The sequence below is a fragment of the Aricia agestis genome, chromosome 15, assembly GCF_905147365.1.
Source record: "Aricia agestis chromosome 15, ilAriAges1.1, whole genome shotgun sequence".
NCBI lineage: Eukaryota > Metazoa > Arthropoda > Insecta > Lepidoptera > Lycaenidae > Aricia > Aricia agestis.
The window spans coordinates 14,590,914-14,610,913 of record NC_056420.1 but is presented as its reverse complement, the minus strand read 5'-3'; the positions used below and the strand labels follow the sequence as shown (position 1 = coordinate 14,610,913).

General features: G+C 37.3%; 1 protein-coding gene across 1 annotated transcript in view; it reads right to left on the bottom strand.

The window, feature by feature from the left end:
• LOC121734485 (microtubule-associated protein futsch-like) overlaps positions 1-20,000 on the bottom strand; it is a 141,750-nt gene that overhangs the window by 108,675 nt on the left and 13,075 nt on the right. The window lies entirely within an intron of this gene.

Sequence of the window (20,000 nt, the reverse complement as noted above, 5' to 3'; positions counted from 1 at the left end):
ATCGCAAAGGTGAAAGAGATCCGAAAGGAAACGCTGACAAATAAAATGGAAATGGCCGACAATCCGCCATTTTGGATGACGTCACACGATAGATTCAGGATAGATCTAACGACCGGGTTTTATTGCCTAGTGCTAAAAGTACGTTTGTTTTTAGACATGCTATTTCATCTATACTTTTGGTTAGTATGGGTATACTAATATAATTTGAAATGTGTCCGTCTATGTTTTGCTGTGCTAAGCTGGATATAATATAAAACATAATTCATTATTTCTAAAAAGAACATAAAACGCGCCTTGTTTTATGTTCATTATTGTAATGATTTAATTTCAATGAATGCTGATTTTTCATAAAAATAAGAATTTGGAAAAACGTGGATCGAAACTTTTATAACACAACGTGTCACACTTGTTTTTAGTAGTACATTACTGAATTCTTTTAATTTATTGTTAAATACAACTTCTACACCTCGTTAGCCAAGCGTTCAGCTAACGTTTTAGTAAAAAAATTTCACCTTTATAATATTATTAAGTCTGTTACCAATTTTTTTCCAACTTGTCAGGCTTCATCGAAACGGATATACCCGTAACAGATATTACCGAAACCCACCACGGCACTACCACCAAGTTGTGAGCAATTTGTCCCACTGTACAAAAGCGAACTTTCCAACTAACTTGTACATTGCCAGTTTAGTATTGTACGAGTTGGGAGTTGAGCTAAGTGGAGCTTCGATGTACATCTGCAACTTTATAACCGTCGTTATAAGGGCTGGTATGAGTTTGGTACCTACATGTACCAACTCGGTACCAACTTTTCAACGTTATTAATTGTTTATTTACGAGTTTATAACTTGTACGGTTGAGTTCGAGGGTTGTTGGTTTTAATACGAACATTTCTAAATTACTGTAACTTTCTCGATGGAGAACTCGTATGAGGTATTCTCCAAACTTCTGAGAGAACGTAAGTATAGGCAAAATCTGGTTAAAATTTTAGTGAACATCTTCAATCCGAAAATAGGCAATTACTTACTTATAGAGATCTTTTAAAACATAATAACTAAAAGACCAGTTAGGAGGAACTACTCTTTATGTTTCCAAGGCTAAGATGCTCGAGTTTAGAAGACATAATTAGTAGCTTTCTTTTTCATAAATAAAAAATAGAACGATAGCAAAACATGATATCTAATGCGCTCTTTCCTATTACGTATTTTCGATCAGATCACGTGTCCTAAAGATGGTGCCTTACTCCCGAAACTGATATCGATTTCGATTTTCGATTTCAACGGTTTTTTGACACTTTAGACATCTAAATTATGTCTAAAAAATGTCAAAAAACCGTTGAAATCGAAAATCGAAATCGATATCAGTTTCGGGAGTAAGGCACCTGATCGCACATTTGTCAGCACCGTACGTGCCGAACGCTCCGCATAGTACACGAAATGCGGCGCGTACGGTGTGGACGAATGTGCGGGGTTTCACATCATATTATTTTCATGCATCGAATCCTAAAATACGGCGCGTTCGGTGCGTGCGACCCTCAGTGCTGAGCTTAGAATTTTTAACCTCCCAAAAATGTTTGATAAGATCTAAGAGCACAAAATCTAGATCAGCCCACGCAACGTTAGCCAGAACAAGATCGTCCTCATTATCCTGTTGACCTCAGTCAACTCAACTCAAATCAAATCCTTTATTTTTTGTCACGCGAGACCACAATGATTTCTGGGTCAAATTATTGTCATCTGTGAACTATAATTTCAGGTCGTTTAAAATTAAGTTGGTAACTGAATAGTTAACAAAAGAACTTGGCTTCTTTTGGCTTTGTGAGAAGGCAATTGTCCTGAGCAATCTTTGAGCAAGTCTAAAACTTTTCTAACGCATGGGTCTTATGCTAAGTACTCACATACGGTATTACTCGATAGTTTTACTCCAAATCGAGTAAAAATTTCGTGTGGACCGCAAAACTCACAGCTCGAAGGCTCGCATCGAGCCGGCTCGATGGATGGAATTAAATAAATCTAATTTCCTTCGAACTTACTCGACGCGAGCCGTCGGGTTTTAGTCAAGCGTGTGAGTTTTGCGGTCCACACGATAATTTTTACTCGATTTGAAGTAAAACTATCGAGTAATGCTGAATGTGTGGACGAAAGTCCGATCCGTGGTTCTTACTCTACGTGATTGCTCGATCGAGCAAAACCGTATGTGAGTACTTAGCTAAGGCTCTCTTCATATAACGTTATTACTTATTAGTTATTACTTTGTTAAAAACATTACCTGACTCAACTCTCAATACATAATATTATGTACATTCTTTCTATGTCTTAATAGTACAGCGTAAACTATAGCGTCCTCTTATAATATGATTAAACTTTTTTCACTAAAACGCTTTCTTTTTCTCCATTGACCGCTTAAAGTGGTCAATAACCATAAGACACGTTCGGAAGTGACCTTGCACTTGATATTATTTCCTTGGTAATTCAATAAGTTGTCTATTTATAGGCGTATTGCGTAAGTTAAGGTCGCGACAGACGGACCAGTGTCGCTTGACCCCTGACGCAGAATAAGAACAGACAGAAGACGAATACAAGGGTTTTGTGCTGTAATTTGTATACGTTCACGTATTTTTAAATGCACATACAATTTCGTTTCGAGCCAAAAGAGAAGAGATTATGTTGTTATTTTGAAAATTAGTACAGTCGGAAGTTGGCACTCTGAAAGGGGGACTCTGAAACGACAGTTGTGCAGAGTCTTAAAACATAATATTTGCTGAGCAAACATGCGTATTAATCAAATTATAGGTCAGAGATCATTAAAACTAATTTTCTATTACTTTCTGACAAAAACTATCGACATTAATTAGTTTTCATTACAAAGCCTAAAAGCAAAAACCTAGAAAACATACTTTTTTGCTAGGTATGCTTTATGGCTAGCCTTCCATTTTTCATTATTCTGTGTTCAGCACTTTGCTTCGCGAGGAGTGCGTAAGTACACAGAGGGATGGATCTGAGCGGGGGAGGGCGGGGGAGGTCAGGCGAGGCTGGTCGCGCCTGAGTCACGGGTGACTCAGCGGACTTTCCTGCTAGCTTTATTGGGCTGAATTTGGGACGGTTTTAGGTCACGTCGGAGCATATTATTAATGTCATAGACGGTATAAAAGATAGACCTGATGTGATGAGGTATACTCGTAGCGCTATTTTAATGTATGGAAAGGATTATACTTATCTGTACAATTTAATATGTATTATAGGCTCCACACCTTTTGGGTTGATTTTTGTAAAACTTGGCACAGATACAACAGATATCTAAGTATATATAATGATTTTTGTGGGATTTTCTTACAAAAGTAGACCATCTCGACAAAATGTACACCAAGTTTTCTACGAAAAAAGTCACGGGTAACTGCGACATATTATACTAATAATAACAAATGTAATACAACTACATCATAGCATTATGCAATATAAATCAGCAATTCTGTGACAGCTGGTAATTGATGACTAACTTATTATTGAATTATTTAATAACTCTATCAGCACGCGAGGATGAGTCAAAGGCTGTTCTGAACCGGTCTCTGCAGCCTTCACCGAGTCAACATCTACGATGGATCAATAGAGGCTGAGGCAATATGTCTACCGACTTCGTCTGTAACAACATTTTTATGACAGTATATCCTGTAGTTCTGTACGTACTAGGTACGTAATTTGTCGCTTCCTTTAAGTTATCTGGAAGTAATTGATGTGAGCATTAAGCAGTAAGGCTGTAGTTTCTGGAACTATTATACACTTGATCTTTATTTTTTAATAGTTTTACACCTTTCTTTACTGAAATAACCTCCTGTGTTATGGTAAAATTATCTACTCCTAAATTGCCGTATCTCAGTTTATTAGGTCTGTGGCAGACATTTGCAGGTATTCGCTAACTGCAAGAGAAAGCGTATGTGGCGAATTGCATGTTACTTGTTAGCGATTGCCGAAAGTGACTTGCATCAGCTAGCATATTTAATATACAGGGTGTAATTAAATCAAGTGTTAATACTTTAGTTGGTGTATGAGTCCCCCTGGGGCCTGGCCCCTATGTAGAGTTCGCTGTGAAAGTAGCAGTGCTGAGAGAAAAACTTTTTTTACCAGATACATTCATTTTTGGGGTATTTATATTGTATCGAAACCACAGGAGTAGTAAAAGAAAAGAAACTCTGACGGAATTTGGGATGAATACTTACCTTTATCAATCTGTCACTTTGTCTATTCTTCCGTAAAATTGTTTGATTTAACCCTAAGCAGCGACCCACATATTGTTAGCCGCAAGGATGATCCGGGCTTGTTAAACCTATCTTATGTCCATACATAGACCCTTGACAGTATAGATATATCCAATTGTTATGTCTGTCTACTGTCTGGGTTAACAAATATACACATAAACTGGTCGGTCTGTGATGGCGGCGCCATGGCGCTCTCCCATTGATCCGTCTGCTTCGTACAGTGTACAACTCTACTTATAATATTATCTAGATTTGAAGCAGCTCTCAACTATCTCCTGTAAAAGCCTTTTGCAGCTACACAGTGTAACGTAGGAGGTGTCAATTTCTTTAGTAACAGATTGTGCTTATATTGGTTTTATTTTCTGTTCTTTCTCTGACGTCCAAAAAGTTTATTCATGATAACGCGAATAACGCAGTAACGGTGCAAACATATAATCTATATATTAATACGTGAGATAAAAACTTTGTAACCCTTTTTACGAAAAATGGGGAAACGTAGGTGCATGAAATTTCGCACAGTTATAGTTTTTTTTATTGAATTTTAGATACTATTAGACAATGCTTAAACGGCTAGTCTGAGATCAGCTGAGTCCCAAAGACAAGAATTGAAAAAAAAGAATGTTAAAGTCAATATTTTTTCACAAAATATAGGTAGTAGTCACAGGTAGTAGTCCTAATGTCGTTGAACGTAAGGTCGAATTTCGACCATTGGGCGATCTCTAGTAGTAATATCTTCATCTATAACAACACTAGCTACTAACAAGTTTTTGCGCTTGTGACTTGTGAGTCACCTGCGCGATGAAAAAACGTGGCAATTAACGTCGCGTTTGCTATTGTTCGGTCGTTAGCGCCGCCTCGCGCCATCTCGTGCGAAATACATAACAAGATTATACTATTATTAGATCTTATACCTCTGCAAAGTGCAAAAGTGATGCTGAATTATTCGATTTACTATCTAAGACTTTTACATTCCCCCCGCTGTATCTTCTCCTGTGTCGCCAGGATACTAAAACTCTGTTGGGACCCGCAAAGAAATTATTCAGAAGAAGATAGGAGGAGTAGGAAGATTTATTATCTAAAGTTATAGAGGAAAGCAAGTATATAATATATATAATATAATAAAGTGTTAAAGAAAACGTACTATCTTTAATTTGAAGGAAAAAAAATGGAATCCCTCTGAATTATCGTTGAATGAACAGAAAAATCCAAAATTCTCATCAAATACTAATAAATAATATGTACTATGTTATATTCAGGTTTAATGGGTCAACGCCTTATCGGGGTGTGGCTGTGAGTAAATTTTGATTGCGCAATTTTTGCCTTGAACTTTTGAGATGACTCGTCTGAAGAGACTTCATTGCGCATTGCAATCGCTCATAGAAACATCCTTACTAATAATATGAATGTGTATGTACGATAGTTAGTCTCTACCTTCACATAAAGTAGGCACTTTACTTATTTTGATGAAATTCTGCACAGATATAATATAATAAATCGGTAAAAATATAATAATAATAATAATAATAAAGCTTTATTAATTCCACAATGTAAATTAAGTACTTACTATGAAACAGTTTTGTAATTATTTATCTAGATGTGGACCCCCTCAGGGTAAAAGCCTCCTCCAAATTGTTCCATTGTTCTCTATCTTTTGCAGTGACAAGCCAATTTCTTCCTGCGCTGGCCACAATCTCGTCCTGCCACCGCGGCACCGGACGCACGGGCGGCCTCTCTTTCTCACGCTATGCGGTCCTTTCCATTTTGTGGTGTTGACAGTCCATCGATTATCATCGTATCTGGCGAAATGACCAGCCCACTTCCATTTGAGTCTTTGAGCGAACTGCAGAGCATCTTTTATTTTTGTTCTTTTACGTATTTCTGTGTTCCTCACTCTATCTTTTAATTTTATGTTTAAACAACTTCTTTCTATTGCTCTTTGAGTGGTCTGGATTTTTTGCCTTGCCTTCTGGTCGTAAGTCCACGTTTGGCATCCATACGTGAGACAGGGTAGGACCTACCTACCCTGGTAAAAATATACTCTATTAATAAAAATATATGAACGGTTCGGATACTCTATTTACAGGGGTAGAGCCGTAGACAAAAGCTAGTCCATATTATACTTATACTCCACTCGGGCTAACTTGTCGCTAGCGGTTATTGACTCCCTGTCAAAAACTTGTCATTTTCCATATAAACCGCGATTGACAATGAAGGTCAGATATTGTTTATCGTGGTTTTATATGGAAAATGACAAGTTTTTGACAGGGAGTCAATGACCGCTAGCGACAAGTTAGCCCGAGTGGAGTATAGTAACTTTATAAAAGCGAAAGTGTTTTTGTATTTTAGTCTGTTACTTCTGTACGCCTAAACCGCTTAACCTATTTTGTTGAGTTTCATTATGGAGATTACTTAAAAATCCCGAGAAAGTACATAGAAATTTTATTAGTGAAAAATGTACAGCACGATCTAGAAATTTGGGTGCGACGAAGTGCAACAGTACAATATAATTAGCCAATCCACCGATATATTGAGAGAAAGTATTCGGTGTAATATCACAATACATGTGGTAACTGGCGGTTTCTCTCGCGACACGGCAGTCGGCACGCTGGACGGTGGAGCAATCTCGTAGTGTTTTGTCACTATTAAACACTATACTGACAATAATAGCTATAATTGCAGTGTTACAAACAAGGAATGATGTAATGTTTGTTTGAATACCTAACTATTTTTTACTACTTATTAAAAATCTATCTGTGTATTTTAAACTTAAAAATATACAGTTTCGTCCTTGTCCGTCAAGCTAATTTTCTAACATTTCAGCCATTGACAAAACATTGTCTAACTATAACATCTGCGTATACCAAAGCGTATACACTATACAGTGTTGATCTTTGTAATATACATTTTAGAAAAAAAAGTTAAGAATTTACGAAATAAAAATAATCCATGGGCCATCTGAAATTATAAGAAAAAAATATATTTCATTATTTTGGGACTTGAGAAGTATTTTAAGCAAACGGCTTTTCGTCAATGCGGGTTATAATATACCTGATAATGAATGCGATCGATCGTTTCGATACATCGCAAATTCTAGTGTACTCATACATTATAGCCGTCACAATCATTTAATTAGGTACCCAATACCTTAATCACGTAAGAACTGTCGAATGATATACCAGGATCGCATACGTCGTTAGGAGGTGACCGTAAACGTGCCGGGTCATAAAACCCCCATTACATTACAGTCTCCAGAAGTAATCGCCTAAATCACAAATCACCCGATTTTATTACCAGTCTAGGTTTTTAATACCCGTCTAGATTGTTCGTCTGGTTTCGTCTTTATGAAATTACTAGATGACGGCCGTAACTCCTTTGAGCAAAAAAATAGATCGTGCGGGAACCGTACATTTTTCCGGGATAAAAAGTATCCTATGTCCTTACCCGGGACTCAAAATATCTACAACATGATTGGTGAGACATGTTCAATACTTAAGGAGAGTACTCTGTACTCGATTCTCATTATAATTATGTAATAAAATTACGTACTTACATTTGGCGTGAAGAGGTAAAGAACAGACAGATTTTGCCATTTATAATATTAGTATGGAAGTTCATAGGCTATAGAAAGTTTTCTCTTTATCTGTCACATTGAAAAACGCGCTTGATAGACAAGGACAAAACAGATATAGTGCCTATTGTGTAACTATATTTATCAGTGAGAGAGACAAGTGTATAATCTAGTTCTTGTAGTCTAATACTAATACAATAGTGTGAAAATACTCTAGTGATAACAATTAATATGGCGTCGCACTTAAACTAAATATAATCATAAAGATTATTATGAACTAGACGCCCCCAACTCCATTGCGTCCAAATTCGTTTATTGCGCAGAAACCTTAAAATTTTCCGGGATAAAAAGTATCCTATGTCCCTCCTTGAGACTCAAAGTATCTCTATACCTAATTTTATCAAAATTGGTTCAGTGGATAAGGCGTGAAGAGGTTACAGAGGGACAGACCGATAGGCAGTCACACCTTCGCATTTATAATATTAGTATGGATAAGTAGATTTTAAGTGCTACAGATAATACACTTATGTACTAGATACAATTATAATATTAATATAGGTAGTTGTTATAACCTATGATTAGCTATGACTTCATTTACGAAATCAATTATACGGTTATAATTTTACATATGAATTTTACTATTCTGCAAAAGATCTCCTGATTCAGTTAACTATTATAATAATATTTTGCATATTTGCATTAAAAATGCATGTTTTATTTAAACAACGCCAAAATTTTAAATGTTTGCTTTGGCATTGAGACCTAGTGCTCGCGTCACCGTATGACCTAAGTGCTATAACAAGTCTTGCCTTATATCTCAAAGATAATATAAGATAATAACATAATATCAGCATTGGAGGAAAAACTAAACTGGCTAAAACAACTACTATAGCCGCTCGATGGAAACAGTAATAATAATTATTATTGTAGAGACCTGAATTTTTGAAGAGAGCTTTCTTGTTTATATATCGCACTTCGCAGGCATCTTGGATAAAAGACGGAAATGCGAAAAGTACGTACCCTATGGAAAAAGTGATTCGCGAGATGATGGTTTAATCTATTTTAAACTTCTTTTATTAACGAAATTTTCATATTTCATTTTCTATACTTTTGCGTCTCATATTAATTATAGTTATATCCTATGCTCCTAAAATAAAGAATACGCAAACAAAGTTAAAATAAGTTAAGTACCTATATTAATGTACCTATTATGTATTATTTTGTGAGTTTTTTACTACCGGAAAAAATAAATTCAGATACAGCTACATTGCCATTCAAACAGTATGTTTACAATAATACAAACTGTACAAAAGTTATCATTGCTGTAAAATATTCACGAAAACATAACAGTGAGTGCACTGTTATGTTGTGTATGTGTGTATGTGTACAGTGGTACACAATCATAGTTTTGAAACAACGCACAACGTTGTAAATGAAATGTATGAAACAAACAGTTGTGTGTGAAAAATTTACGTGTTGTATGAGATCACAAGGACGGTGCATCATCAGCTAATTTGGTGACAGAATATTCCAGTGCGGAATTTGTCATTCAACATCATCACAATTTCTGCTTATTTCTTTGAATAAGGGGGCAAACGAGCAAACGATTCACCTGATGGAAAGCAACTACCGTCGCCCATGGACACTCGCAACATGAGAAGAGTTGCAGGCGCGTTGACGGTCTTTTACTTGAAGGTTTGCAGATCGTAATGGTAATAATATTATTTTGCTCTACTTTATAATGTTTATTAACCTTCCGAAAACGAGGTGGTTATATGTTCATCTGTATATTTTGGTAAGACCTACTCTAGTCCTTTTCAACTTTTTTTTACTTCAAAGTCATTTATTGCTAATACAAAGAACTGCGCAAATTCTAATTTTCTTGACCTTAATAACGAACTGCAAAGTGTTAAAATCTAAGAAAAAGGAACCATGTAGGCGCTAATGAGCATTTGGTGACCTAGAAACGTCATAATATAGACCAAGTCAGTTAGGTCATATGCTGTTAGGTCATGCTTACGAATAGGTTTCTGTAGATCTTATTAAAAAGGCATGTTTATGTAGAGGTGTAACTTGTAAGGCTGCCTAAAGTGCCTAAATTTAGCAAAAGGCAACATAAAGTTTAAATTTAATTAAAATTGAAATGGGGAAGCTTGAAAAGGTCAGGTCACATTAGGAAGCCCTAAATTTATACTGTAGTTACTGAAACGTTGAGTACGGCAAAGTATATTTACAGTAGAAAGAATAAAACTGATTTTGTAATAAATTTAACAGAAATAATGACACATAAGAAATTAAGTGATATGAAATAGTAAGTAGAGTTTTGTATAGGTATCTACTAACTATTTTCTTAATAACACGAATATAAAATAATAATAATAAATGGTTATTGCACTATAATACTAAATTCGTAGTAAACTCGAGGGTAGTCAATTAAAAAGCCATTTATTTTTAATCTGTGGCACAATTATGAAATCCAACATGGCGGACAGCAAATGACAGTTGGGCGATTGTTTCGTGGATTATCATTGAATTTGCGAGAATGGGCGCTGGTGTGATTGCTTTTTAACTTTTTAACAGTTATTGGTTTATTTACTTACATGTTTTTTAATATTGAAATTCTCATTTAATTAACACAATGCATTATAAAAACTAGATGATGCCCGCATCTCTGTTCCGTCAGAATTCGTTTGTCGCGCGCACCCTACGAATAATAAAAACTAAGGAATCGTAACTCCCATACTATTACCGTTTTAAATTTGGTTCCTTTTGATCTGTCATGTAACGTCAGCCTAGTACCGCTCAAGGTCACCTAAATATTTCAAATATATTGAAATGTGTACCTAAGATACACTTTTTTGACAAGTATTGTGGTGCATGTTTTTTGACGGAGTTACTTTTCCTTAGAAGTTACATCCCGGGACATATCACATAATCTCTGTACCAAATTTCAGCAAAATCGGTTTAGCGGTTTGGCCGTTAATATCTCTTCAAAGACAGGAGGACAGACAGACACACTTTCGCATTTAAATATTATTAGTACACTTTACATGTTTAAATCAACATTCTGAATAGAATAAGAATAAAAGTGTAATATAGTAAGTTGCATTAAAAATTTAAAATACTGAAAAAGCCGATCGATCGATGCGTTCGGACTGACGGCAGGCCGACCTCACCGAACTCGTTTTATACATTCCCGTGTGTGTACAATTCCGGTCAGATCAGCCTGCGATCAGTTCTACCGGATCGATCGTTCTCTCTTATATGAGGGGCTTTAATGTTTACAAAGTGTTTTTCAGTCATATTAATTCAGCTTACAATTGTTTTGTTTTCCATTGTTTACTTAATAGATTTATGTAACGTGTAATTAACAATTTGTGTGTGGTGTCACTCGCAGGTGTCCTAGGGGTGTCACAATAATTAACTACCTGGGTACTTATTAAAACAGGTCATGCTACATGTGCCCTATTAGGCTATTACACTAATAGTTGAGTAGTGGAAAACTTTTGTCACCTATTTTTATGTCGTGGGCACAAACTGTTACATAGTAAAAGGATACATTAAGTCCGTCCATACTAATATTATAAATGCGAAAGTGTGCCTGTCTGTCTATCTGTCTGTCTGTCTGTCTTTTACCTCTTTACGCCCTAATCACTGAACTCATTTTGGAGAAATTTTTATGGAGATACTCTGAGTCCCGGGAAAGGATAAAGAAGAATTTTACTCCCGAAAAAATGTACGGTTTTCGTGCGATAAACGATTTTAGCACGACGGAGTTACGGGCATCAACTAGTTATGTAATACAATGGTAATAAATTGAAATATAATAACTTGTTGGTCCGGCAAACGTTATATTAACACGCCTATGCAAAAAAATAAAATTTTGGGGCGAATCACGCTTACTACGAGCAGTAAAAATTAAAAAATTTAGTCTACCCGTTTTGGAGGTACACGGCAACAAACGTAGACTCATACCAATGGTCTGAGAATAAACACAGCTATACAAATTTTTTATAAATTGATAAATTAAAGGTAAAAGTATATATAAAAGCGACGTAGTTATACGTGTATAGTGTAATAATAATAACAGCTCCCACACCGGTTTCGGTGACGGTGGCCAGTTTCATAGAAACCAGGCCAGCTACGCAGGAGTAATTTTATAGTGCCCAAGTGTGTGCGCAGTACACAAGAGCACTCTCTATTCCTTTACTCTCATAACCCAGTGGGACGGAAGACCGACACGACCGGCGAGAGATCAGGCGCAGGACCGACTTTTTACATGCCCATCCGACGCATGGATCATCTTACTTGTCAGACAATCAGGTGATTAGCCTGCACTGTCCTAACCAAACTTGGAAATAACATGTTCCCAACGCGGGAATCGAACCCACGACCTCCGAGTCAAGAGCCGTGCTCTATACCACTAGACCACGGAGGCGTTCAATGTATGGTGTATGTTATTAATATCGAAAGCTTTTCAACGCCGAGCTTTCAACTGAATATGACGATGGACGAGACTGGGCCGTCATGTCGATGGATTTGTTACGTTATGAATATTGATTTTATTAACTGACTATCAAAAAGAAGGTTATAAGCGTAACGGAACTAAGTGATAATACTTTAGGGTGTGTATGAGGCCTCTGTATTGCGTTCACTGTGAGAGTAGCAGCGCTGAAAGAGTTACTAATTTTCAATCATAGTATCGTATTAAATTCATTCAGACGTTCGTTCAAGACGTATTTGTTGTAGAAACATAGAAGACACAAGTAACTCAGCGCTACTTCTTTTACATTGAACTCCATATAAGGGATACACTCCCTTAATAATATATAATGTTATATCCCTGAGTAATTATTGTAAAGTATAATAATATGTTATTAATATATCCGAAAGTGTGTCTGTCAGTCTGTTAACTTTTCAAGCCCAGACTGCTGAACCGATATTTTTATAAATTGTATAATATTGTATAGCTATTAGCTATACAGCTTGGTATAGCACGCCGACGTCTCGAGCTCGTTACACGCACCATTTGGCGGGCAGGTGTCAGTGCAGCCGTAAGCCGGTCACGGCCGACACAGGAGTGAGTCAATGCACATTGCTAGACGTTGCGATGCCATTTTTAAAGATCACGGAAGAAGGAAAGAAGAAGAAAGAAAGAAAAAAATATTTTCAATACACACAAGACTCAATAAATCAACAACACAGAGGATAAAGCCCAACACTGCGAGCAGTAAATATGTTAATCCGTCCATCGTTTTCTTTATTTCATCGTGGGTATCGCAGACACGATAGATTTTCAATTGTAATACTGGTAGCCGGCTGCCGCTAGGGGCTTGATAGATTAATTCAAATGTATGTATCTCGGGATGTAAAAGTTAAGATTTTATTGAAAAATGTAAAATTGTATCGACGCTTTAAGTCGCTATGTTAACTGACCCGAAGATGCAGTGCGTTGGCTTCAGAGACAAATTTTATCCCTGATCCTGTCATTATCAAAAAACCATTAGGACCAATCTCATAGAAACAGACATAAAATAAGTTGGAACTTGGAATGCACTGTGACATTTTTAGTGCATTTGCATCTGCTTTTGCAGATTTCGTCTTTTTTGCGATTTTCGCGAAAATGCGAAAATTCGCGTGGAAAACCTATTCTATCTATTTATAACCTGTTATATTTATATATACCTGGCACTTAAAGTATCTTTATACACATCACAATCGTATTATTCATTTAAAATGCAACAGACAAACGTACATACTTTCACATTAGTCATAATAATAAAGTGCTGATGTAACAGTATGACTGACCTTGATATCCCCGTCCAAAAACTATATAATGGGTCATTAAATATACAATAGGCGAGGCATTTAGCGCTTTGTTTAGCCAGTTTTACTGTTATCTCTCTATCTAGCCTCTAACTCTATAAAAACTGATTGTAGATCTATTACTAAAACTATAAATATCATTAAAACTAAACTGACACTGTGTTATGTTGTGGCGGAAGATGGTATTCAGAAGGAAGCCCCTTTAGGCCATAGCCTAGACCAGCAAACAGTTCTTAAAGTTTTTGGGTGGCGGAACCCTTTTGAGTCTTTGGATGAATTGACTCCATGCGCATTCTGACATTTCTAAAAAAAAAAAAACAATTTATGTGTCGCTCTCGTAGCACACATTGAGAATGGGTGTGGACTAAAGTGAATTAATAGTAGTACCATAGAGGAATAAATTGGCTGGTCTCTGGTAGTACCTAGATAGTGATGGTAAGGTTTTTAACGCGGTCTTTAGTCGGTCTTCTAAAGAAGAAAGATACGTGGGAGAGCCATGCTTCGGCACGAATGGGCCGGCTCGACCGGATAAATACCACGTTCTCACAGAAAACCGGCGTGAAACAGCGCTTGCGCTGTGTTTCCCCGAGTGAGTGAGTTTACTGGAGGCCCAATCCCCTACCCTATTCCCTTTCCTACCCTCCCCTATTCCTTTCCCTTCCCTACCCTCCCCTATTACCCTATTCCCTCTTAAAAGGCCGACAACGCACATGCAGCTCTTCTGATGCTGCGAGTGTCCATGGGCGATGGAAGTTGCTTTCCATCAGGTGACCCGTGTGCTCGTTTGCCCCCTTATTTCATTAAAAAAAAAAAAAAGCAACGGTCCCTGTGGCTATTATTCTACTTTTTACGTAACTACGCAAAAAACTATATTTTCAGAACGCTGTATTTAATACTCCTATCTTCGGCAGCTTTAATCTTGGATTTAAGCTAAAGATGTATCAGAATATATGTCTTGTAGTGACTCTGAGATATTTCTCACGTAAGTTGCAATCTAAAAGGTAAGAGTTGGCGCGCACTTCGACTTTTTGCCGCGCGATTTACCGACCGGCGCGCGGCGCGGCAAAAAGTCGTAGTGTGCGCTAGCTCCAGTGTAAATTTTTTGTAGCGCGTTACATTTTACGTGACTTTTAAAGTAGTACGCACTTTGGGCAAATGGTTACGTGTGGTTACGTGATATTGAACCTAGTACACCGTAGTTTGGGAGGGCTACGTGGGCCGAAACGTGAAGCCTCACGGTGTAATGAGATCGTGCCGGGCTTAGCTGCGGACTAATTACCGCCAGCTTTGTATAATCTCATATTTTGGTACCTACGACGCCAGGTTGGACGAAAAATTAACACATAAATTAATTTAAGGTCACAGAATTCGTTTTACTTTTAGCTCAGAAACGTTGTTTGAAACTAAGCTACAGTCGGAACTTCGAGTTAGTTTTTACTTCTGTCTGTTATATTATTTTGACTTATATGTAATTAATTATTTAGTACTTTGTGGTACTATTTTCGTCTGCAATGAACTTGAAGCCGTGGTATCGAACTCACAGTCAGCATCGTGTGGGGAAAAATTCGGCCTCTAATCTTTGGTTGGGCTAAATTCTGTCACCAATATTCTTTAACAATTACGGAGAGTACATAATAAGAAAAGGCTGCGAGGGTTGGAAAGGTGGAGTCTCAATAGGTAGCACCAAAATATTATGCCGATGACACCACCACCATGGCTACTGGCCGCAAGTGCACAAGAAATGGCAGAGCTACTTGATAGAATGAGAAAGATAAGCTTAGATCTAGGCCTCAAGATTAACAACGCAAAAACCAAGCTAATGGTGGTTGATCGCACTGGAACATTAGATCTTGTAGGCCTGCTTGATTTTGAAGTACCTAGTCTCCAACTTTGTATACATGGGATCCAACATCAACAACACAGGATCATGTAAAAAGGAGATCAGAAGACGTATAGTTATGGCCAATAATGCAATGTCGCAGCTCCAAAGAATATGGAAAGATCGTAACATGTCACGGAAGACAAAAATCAAACTTGTCCAGTATTCTCCATATTTACTACGTATTTTGTACGTGGGAGAGCCATGCTTCGGCACGAATGGGCCGGCTCGACCGGAGAAATACCACGTCCTCACAGAAAACTGGCGTGAAACAGCGCTTGCGCTGTGTTTCGCCGAGTGAGTGAGTTTACCGGAGGCCCAATCCCCTATTACCCTATTCCCTATTAAAAGGCCGGCAACGCACCTGCAGCTCTCTGATGCTGCGAGTGTCCATGGGCGACGGAAGTTGCTTTCCATCAGGTGACCCGTTAGCTCGTTTGCCCCCTTATATCATAAAAAAAAAAAAATTACCTACGGAGCGGAGCCGTGGACTCTAAAGAAAGCGGATCGCGATCGATTGCCTTCGAGATGTGGTGCTGGCGAAAAAATGCTCCAAATACCAAGGACCGCCTTTCGTACCAACGTCTCCATTCTTAGTGACTTAAAGATAAAAACAAGACTGTCGTCGATTTGCCTACGTAAAGTTTTGGATTTCTTTGGTCACATCGCAAGAAAGGATGGCAATAACCTCGAACAGCTTGTGGTTACAGGCAAAGTTGACGGTCGTCACCCAAAAGGCCGAACCCCTATTAGATGGTCTGACCAAGTGCGCACAACTACCGGCCTCCATGATGCTCTCCATTCCGCTAAGGATCGATCCAGATGTCGTAATGTGGTCGTCACTTAACTCCAAAAGGGGAATCACGACCCTCAGCAATGACACGACAACAACACGACGTGAGGAGGAGGAGGAGGAATCTTTGGTTGTCATAATATTATTAGTTTATAGGTACCTTAGATTTATGCTTGAAAATACTATGAATGCCAATAATAGGATTTTCATAGTGGGAACTTTAAAGTGCCATTATTTGCGTGCTTATCTTTGTTTTAAAAATTCGCGACAGCCTGATTCCTTTTTAAATGAGCGTCAACGTTTCGGCATCGCTACCGTCTATATGACATAACGGGTCAGTCCCCCCTCCCCGCGCCGTCCCCCCGCGGCAAGGAAGCGCTTCCGTCAGCGATTTGTTTATTGTGTCTATTGCGGCCAGCGGTTTATTGACTCGAACTCACACTAGACTCTAGACTCTAGAGCAAAACATAACCTTACTAACATATACTAATATAATATTATAAATGCGAAAGTGTGTCTGTCTGTTACCTCTTCACGCCCAGACCGCTAAAACAATTTTGCTGAAATTTGGTATGGAGATACTTTGAGTTTTCGGAAAGGACTTCGGAGTGGATTGTGCCATCAAGTATAACTGTCATGCCAATCCACTCCCACACACTGTCAGTTCTAAGTGATCCAATCGGTAGCGTCATGCCGATTGGATGATAGGAAGCATGGTGTATGGCCGTCATAAGGCGTTACAGACAGACTGACAGGATTCTTAATTAATTTTTTCAAAATCGGTGTAGCGGTCATTGGACATTGGACAGACCGACAGAAAGAACAGATAGAGTGGACAGAAGACAGTAACATTTGCAATAGAGAATAGATTTCTAAAATAATCTGCAAATCAATTGCCTTGACCGTGTATTGAAGAAAAAGTCGTCTTTGATGAGCGTATCTACTATCTGGCACACACAAACAGCGCTGAAGAGGCGATGACGTGTTCTTTACAAAGCCTACAATCTTGATCTAGATAATCTCATTCCGCTTTTCAGACAGTTTTATCCGACTACGGTGATGCCAGGAAGGGTAATGATTTTAAGGCAAAATGATATTACAAGTTTAACCGACTTTCAAAAAATAGGTGTTGAGGAGAAGGTTCTTTTTTTTGTTAAGTTCCAATTTTTATGGTTAGGTGGTAACTCATTCATTAGTACCTATCCCAAGTTTTAAAAGTGGTTTTCGGTCTAGGTCACGCACTACTTTAAGATTGCTCAGCAAAAACGGAAGGAATATAGCGTTGATAGATTTTTAGGTCTCTTTGGTAGGGCGAAGAGTGAGGGCCACGGTATCGGTAGATAAGTGATAAAGAATTGGTAGTTATTATAAACTGACATCGACTGCCTTTTCCAGTTTCGACAAGCGATCTTAAAATAACGTCTCTACGTTATTTCGTCCTCCACGTCCTATAGTTAAATTAAAGATGCGCTTATGATCTCTGTCTGATTACAAGCTTTCTTTAGTATGTTACATTACCTGGTTGGGTAATTTCAATAGTAACTGACTCACTAGTCCCCTCTTTCATCTATTTAGCGTATATAAGATACATTCAACTAGTAGATTGTAGAGAATATTATAGTCTATCGCTGAAAACAACGGTGTACTTCGAACTTTATTACGAAGGTAATATGATTGCAAATTGTTGGTACATGAAACAATGAATATTGTTATTCCCACGTAACGATCCAGTATTATGGTGATAAATATCGATAATTACTCTCTGGAGAGAATATAATCACGTATTACACCGCTATTATCACAATTTAATCGTCGAGGATATTATAAACAATTCTCGAACTGACTTCAGACATAAAAAGTTTATCAAAATAATTAGTTCAGCTGTTTTGGAGGGATCACTAACAGACTTTAAAAAAAAACTCAATAATAAGGATACTTATGCAGCGCATAACTATTATACAAACCCTTCCGTCTATGTATGTCATTCACTTTTTCAATGTGCCAGACACTTACAAGCAGATAATTAATAGTTGTGTAAATACTTAATATATTTTTATTAGTAATAATTTATTAGTAATAAAAATATATTTAGTAGGTATTAATTTATTGCCTAGTTGTAATACTTGTATTTTTTTATTACAAAACTAATAAACATTCAAAGGAATCTTTCACGTGCAAATAGGTTGCAGGTTATATAATTTTAGAGCTATTTAAGGACCTATTCAACTAATTAATTCTAGACCCTAGGATCTAGGTAATTAGATAATTACTAAAGAGTAAAGATTGCGATTTCTATTCAGGGATGAACTCAAAGGTTGCCAAAGATGAAAGTTGATGATTGGATATTATGGCACATCAGGCAACATCTATCTCTATCTCAGTACAATTTCAGCACAATACTTTCGGTGCTCTAATCTTATCCCAACGTTAAAAATGTATAATGTATGAAGTGTACTTAATCTCGGTTGTGTAGTGTTGATGCTGGGAAGTGATCAATATGTATTTAATAGAAAGTGACTCCGACAACTGGCGCAGAGCGTCTGCTCGTGAATTATCCATCATCATCAACACAATCACTCATCTGGCTCTATAAGGCCCACTTGCGCCAAAACTTTGAGTTAAATAAATAACCCGGGGCTTAATAACTCAGTATTAACGTTTTTAATTTTTAACTCATACTACATATTGCACCAGAAGAATTTATCCCAGAGTCAACTAGCCCGGGCTTATGTCATGTTCATTCACTTCTTTTTACATCCAGCTAAATATGATAGAGCGAATACTGAATAATTTAAGTGTACAGGCTCTCTCTCCACAGTACTTTAAATAAGGCTATCTCCTTATGTCAGATTTGATATGACACGTTTCAAATCTGACATAAGGACATTCTATGTCGCATTGTGCGTGCATGTTGTGATATTTTGTGCAAATAAATTAAGCGGAAAATGATAAAAAATGGGAAGAAACACTTGTGTCCAATGTTTATCTAGTCTACCTATTTATAAAGGAGTTCACTAAAGACGCACTAATCCAATGATATTATTATTAAACTTTGGTAGGGACTTACTTTTTATGCTCATTTGTATATTGCAATTATTTTAAATTTTATTTAATAAAAAGAGAACAGTTCCTTTTTCTAGAAATCTTCGATGGAAATCTTTGTCTCTTTGTGAGTAAATACAGTACCCTAAACAGATCGGCCCGTTCTACAATCCTTCTGTAATACGAGTCCGAACTAATGTATTCGATAATTTCTTAATCATCATCAGATAACAACCACTGATCATTTATCATGGTTAAACACAAAATAAAACTGGTACCTATTACTAAACGAAAATTGAAAAAACTCAGTTTTGATATTACTAACTCAGAGTTAGTTGATTTAACCCTCCGACATCGGTGGGTGGTGGTGCAAGACATGATGTGAATTTAAATTCGAAGTATAATTTAACTCAGAGTTAAGCGTGTTAACCCAGTCTGGTGCAAGTGGGCCTTAGGCCCATAGAGTTAAATTTTACCCGATTGCGCCTGGTGAGTTAAGTGTTTATAGATAGTACGTAGATAGGTGTTTAGCACGCTCTGCAGCCCGAATGGCTTGATGTTTTTTTCTTGAGGGGTGTCGTTAGATTTCAGTTTACTGTGATATAGCAACATTGGGAATATCAAGATGTAGGCAGATTGT